This window comes from Tursiops truncatus, chromosome 11 (assembly GCF_011762595.2).
Source record: "Tursiops truncatus isolate mTurTru1 chromosome 11, mTurTru1.mat.Y, whole genome shotgun sequence".
NCBI lineage: Eukaryota > Metazoa > Chordata > Mammalia > Artiodactyla > Delphinidae > Tursiops > Tursiops truncatus.
Genome location: NC_047044.1, coordinates 7,618,292 through 7,624,338, shown reverse-complemented (window position 1 = coordinate 7,624,338; position 6,047 = coordinate 7,618,292).

Below are 6,047 nucleotides of genomic sequence, written 5' to 3'. Positions count from 1 at the left end.
TCCCCTTTCACTTAGGCGGTATCCCCACCCCCTACCACCGGGGGAGCACCAGAGAGTCAGGAGCTAACCGTTATCATCCCATTTTGCAGATGAAGCGAAGAGCTGAGGCCTTCCCCGAGTCATAGGTGGCCGACCGGGTGTCAAAGCGGTTAGCACCATGCCCCCCGCTTGTCGGGGCCGGAAAGCGTTGGTCTCCTTTCCTTTGGATTATGTTGGAATGGAAGCTCCAAGAGGGCAGGAACTGTGCCGTCCTCCCGTTTGCTGTTGTGTCCAGAGCACAGTAGGCACGCAGTAAATCATTTGAACAAATAACTCTTAACTCTGGGGGCTTCCCTGGTGCCAATGCAGGGGACTCGGGTTTGAGCCCTGGTCAGGGAAGAGCCCACATGCCCGGAGCAACTAAGCCCGTGCGCCACAACTACTGAGCCTGCGCTGTAGAGCCCGTGTGCCACAAGCCCACGCACCTAGAGCCCGTGCTCGGCAACAAGACAAGCCACTGCAATGAGAAGCCCGCGCACCGCAACGAAGAGTAGCCCCTGCTCGCCGCAACTAGAGAAAGCCCACGAGCAGCAACGAAGACCTAACGCAGCCAAAAATAAATAAATTTAAAAAAAAAAAAAGGAAGAAAGAAGAAAACATTTTTCTCTATTAAGAAAAGATAAATAGGGCTTCCCTGGTGGCGCAGTGGTTGAGAGTCCGCCTGCCGATGCAGGGGACACGGGTTTGTGCCCCGGTCCTGGAAGATCCCATATGCCGCGGAGCGGCTGGGCCTGTGAGCCGTGGCCGCTGAGCTTGTGCGTCCGGAGCCTGTGCTCCGCGACGGGAGAGGCCACAGCAGTGAGAGGCCCGCGTACCGCAAGGAGAAAAAAAAAAAAAAAAAGATAAATAACTCTTACTCTGGCTCTTCCCTATCTCTCTAACCTCAACATGAGTCGTCCTGCCCTCTCCCCAAAGATCTTATGAAATAACTGGGGGAAGGCCCGACAGGTGTGGTATGATATGGAAACGAGCACCCAGCCTGCACAGCACTGGTGCAGAGGAGTTAATCCAATTTACAGGATAGGTTAAGAGAGACCAGCTAGGAGGCTTCAGTGAAATCCAGAGCAGGGATGATAGTGGTCTGGGTTTAAGGGGTGGCAGTAGGGATAGAAAGAAGAGGAAATATCTGAGATAGGTTTTGGAGAATTATAGGGATTTGCTGACGGATTGAAAGTAAGCGATAAAGATGGGGGAATCAAGAGGAAGTTCCTGAGTGGCTGATGGTGCTGAGTACTGAAATGGGGAAAACTAGAAGAGAAATAGGTTTGGGGTAAGGGAATAAAGTGTTCTGTTTTGCAGTTTACGATGTAAGTTATCTCTACAGATGGATATGAGTCTGCAACTCAGAGGACAAACACACAGGCTGAAGATTGGAATCCGGTGCATATGAATGGCATTTACAGCATTAAGAATGAAAGACATCAGGCTTCCCTGGTGGCGCAGTTGTTAAGCATCCGCCTGCCAATGCAGGGGAGATGGGTTCGAGCCCTGGTCCTGGCAGATCCCACATGCCGCAGAGCAACTAAGCCCATGCACCACAACTACAGAGCCTGCGCTCTAGAACCCACGAGCCACAGCTACTGAGCTCGTGTGCCACAACTACTGAAGCCCACGCACTTAGAGCCCGTGCTCCACAACAAGAGAAGCCACCGCAATGAGAGGCCCGGGCACGACAACAAAGAGTGGCGCCCACTCTCCGCAGCTAGAGAAAACCCGCACGCAGCAAGGAAGACCCAATGCAGCCAAAAATAAATTAAATAAATTTAAAAAAGAATGAAAGACATCACCTTCAGTGAGAAGTAAAGAGAAAAGCAGCAGGTCCAGGACAGAGCCCTGGAGATCACCATTCCTTAGGGTTGAGGTAGAAGAGGAAGGCCCTGCAAAGGAGAGAGGATTGGCCAGAGGGGCAGGAGGAAAACCAAGAGGGACCCAGAAAGGACAGTGTTTCAGGAAGCATGGAGTCATCGGTTATGTCAAATGCCACTGAAAGAAGAAAGATGTGGCTCTACATCAGAGAAGCTGTACTTGAACTTGCCAGAGTGCTTTTGGTGGAGTGTGGGGACAGGTGTCGAAGTGAGGAGAAGACGAAGTGGAGGTAGTGTGTGCAGACAATTCTTTCAAGACATTGGGGGTGGAATAGCACCGTGGCCAGGGACAGAGGAGGTGATTTCAAGGGATTTATTTGTATAGAATGGGTGACATATGAGCACATTTGTGCTGTTAACTGGGATCTGACAGAGATTAATGATCCCAGAGAGACAGGGACAGTGACTCACAGAGGGACGCCCCCCCAAAAGAAGGGAGTATATGAGGTTGTGTGTAAAGGCATGGCTCAGACCAGCCAAAAAGCGTAACTTTGCAACAGCTCAGACCCAAGGCCCAGGAGCTCCACTGCAGAAGGAACAGCCACACTGTTTCAGGTGGCCACTGTTGCTTAGCAACCTGTGTTTAATAAGATGTTTCAACTGAATTCCTAATTAACCGCCATTTCAACTTATGCTAACAGTTTCTGTCACTGTGGGGTCCTGCCTCAGCTTCCTTCCCTCCCCCAAAGCCTGGTAATTTTGTTTCTTTTGTTGAAATGTGTGAAACTGGAAAGCTCCAGTTTCCGCTTTCCTCTACTGTTAAGGATATATGCATTGAGATGTGAAAAATAATACATCACAGAGAAGATGGATTTAGGGACTCTCATTCTATCTTAAAGGGAGGTTGTCAAAAATTGCAGGATTTACATCTCCAGGTCAGGGCTCTCTGGTGAGCTCCAGCTGCCTTCTTGCCCTCTTGGAGGCATGCTAGACCAAGCAGAATTCTTAATTCCCTCTATTCAGCCACCCAAACTCCCTTATTCCTTGTACAGTTTTTAACCACTACAGAACATGGTCCCCCCGTCTACCCATCTGACAGGTTTGCCCAGGGTCATTCTGGATTCCTCCTCTTCCAAACCTACTCCATACAATTAATTACTGCCTCCAACATATTTCTCAAATTCTTCTACTTTTCTGCATGCCTTCTAAGTCTGCCTTGGTCCAAGCCACCATCGTCCTTCCCCTGGATCAGTCCAGGAGCCTTCTAACTGGTCTCCCTGCTGCTTCTCTTGACCCACCTCCAATCCATTCTCCACACAGCACCCAGCGAGTGAGCTCTTAAAACATAATCTGAACCATTTACTCCCCTCCTTAAAACCTTTAAAGCTTTCCCATTATATTCTCCTGCCAACTGGAGCTGTTCACCTCCCGCTCTAAATTCTGTGTCTGTGCCTGGAATGACCTTTCCCCAGCAACTCTCTTCTCCTAACTGGGTCCTTCTCATCCTGCAAGTAAGGCCTTCTCCCCACACCCCCTCTGCAGGTGCTCACTTCCCTATTCTCCATCACAGTGCCCTGCTAATTTCCTTCTCAGTTGGAACTAGATATTTGTTCAGTTTCCACTATCTCCCTGCAGGAGGCAGTAAACTCCATGAGGACAGAGCTGTTCACCTCTTTCTCCTCAAGTGTCCAGTGTGGTCCCAGGCACAGAGTAGGCGCTAAATAAGTATATGATGAATAAGTTGATTTGTTTGCCAGGAGCAGATTCTCTGTCTGTGAGATTCATGGCTGTGCATTTATAAAATTATAAAAGTTTAAGCAACTCACAGAAGATATTCTTCTAGGTAGGTTTACTCCTCTAGTTGCTGCCACCTAGCATCTAATAGGATGATAATAACTACCATTTACTCTTCCCTGTATGTGGCAGGCACTGCACATTTATTATTTCTAATTCTTACAAAAACCCAATGAGGTGGTCTTACTCCTATTTTACAAATTAAAACTCCGGGCTGTATATTCGAAAAAAAACGAAAACACTAATTCAAGAAGGTACATGCACCCCAACGTTCATCACAGCATTATTTACAATAGCCAAGAAATGGAAGCAACCTAATTATCCAGCAACAGATAAATGGATAAAGAAGATGGGGTATATGTATACAATGGAATATGACCCAGGCATAAAAAAGAATGAAATTTTGCAATTTGCAATAATATGGACGGACTTGGAGGGTATTATGCTAAGTGAAATAAGTCAGACAGAGAAAAACAAATACTGTATGATATCACTTATATATGGAATCTAAAAAATAAACTAGTGAATACAACAAAAAAGAAAGAGACTCGGGGGACTTCACTGGTGGTGCAGTGGTTAAGAATCCGCCTGCCAAAGCAGGGGACACAGGTTCAAGCCCTGGTCCAGGAAGATCCCACATGCCGCGGAGCAACTAAGTCCATGCGCCACAACTACTGAGCCTGTGCTCTAGAACCCGCGAGCCACAACTACTGAAGCCCACGCTCTAGGGCCTGTGCTTCGCAACAAGAGAAGCCACCGCAATGAGAGGCACACACACCGCAACGAAGAGTAGCCCCCGCTCGCCACAACTAGAGGAAGCCCGCGTGCAGCAACGAAGACCCAACACAGCCAAAAGTAAATAAATAAATTTATAAAAAGAAAAAAAGGGGGGGCTTCCCTGGTGGCGCAGTGGTTGAGAGTCTGCCTGCCGATGCGGGGGACACGGGTTCGTGCCCTGGTCCGGGAAGATCCCACATGCTGTGGAGAGGCTGGGCCCGTGAGCCATGGCTGCTGAGCCTGCGTGTCCGGAGCCTGTGCTCCGCAACGGGAGAGGCCGCAACAGTGAGAGGCCCGCAAGAAAGAGACTCAGATATAGAGAAAAAACTAGTGGTTACAAGTGGGGAGAGGAAAGGGGGGAGGGGCAAACTACTATGTACAGATAAATAAGCTACAAGGATATATTGTATAATATAGGAAATTAGCCAATATTTTGTAATAACTATAAATGGAATATAACCTTTGAAAATTGTGAACTACTATGTCATACATCTGAAAATTATATAACATTGTACATCAACTATACCTCAATTTAAAAAAAATCTTTGATGAAGAAACAGGGAGAAAAAAGCAGCAGCCTGTTGTAATCCTTGAAGTCTCATTAACTAGCTCTTTAGTCTTTGAGCACTTAGTGTATGCTAGGCTCTGTTCTTGGCTCTGGAAATACAGCAGAGAACAAGACAGACTTAAGTCCCAGCCCTCATGAGGCTTACATTCCAGTGGCAGGAGATAGGCAATAAACAAGTAAACTAATGAATGAGAGCATTTCAGACAGAAACAAGTGCTACAAAGGACTGTAAAATGGGGGAAGAGATACAGAGTGAGGGGAGGGAACAACTACTTTAAATAAGGTCCCAGACGAGGTGACTTTGAGCTGAAATCTAAAAAGATGAAGATCCATCCATGAGAAGAGCCATGGAAAGAATATTGCATACAAGTGGAACAGCAAGTGTAAAGGCCCTGAGGCCAACTCAAGCTTGGCAGTCAAAAACAGAAAGAAGAGGTGAGTGGATGGATGCAGCGAAAGGTAGAGAGGATGGTACAAGAGGAGGTTGAAAAGAAAGCTGGGGCCAGGTTATTGTCGATTGTTTGGATTTCATTCAAAGTGCAAGGGGAAGCTATTAGGGGTTTTAAGCAAGAGAATGAACATGATCTGGTTTGTGATTTTAAAAGATCACCTGCCTGGATTAAAGCAGATAAAGATTCAAACTAGGAAACTAGTAGGAGGGCTGCTGCAGTGGACCAGTGGCTTGTATTAGGGTGGTAGAGGTGGAGAAATACAGGATACATTTTGGAGGTAGAAGAACCAACAGGGACTTCCCTGGTGATCCAGTGGTTAAGACTCCACGCTCCCAATTCAGGGGGCCCGGGTTCTATCCCTGGTCAGGGAACTAGATCCCACATGCCACAACTAAAGATCCACATGCCATAATGAAGATCCAGCGTGCCGCAACTAAGACCCGGTGCACCCAAATAAATAAATATTTTTTAAAAAGAACCAACAGTTTTTGTGGATAGCACAGATATGGGGTTGGAGGTAGACAGTGTTGAAGAAAAGAAAGAAATCAGGAAAGACTTTCACATATATCTGGTGGACCTCAAATTTAGAAACATATTTAATATATGTTGAGT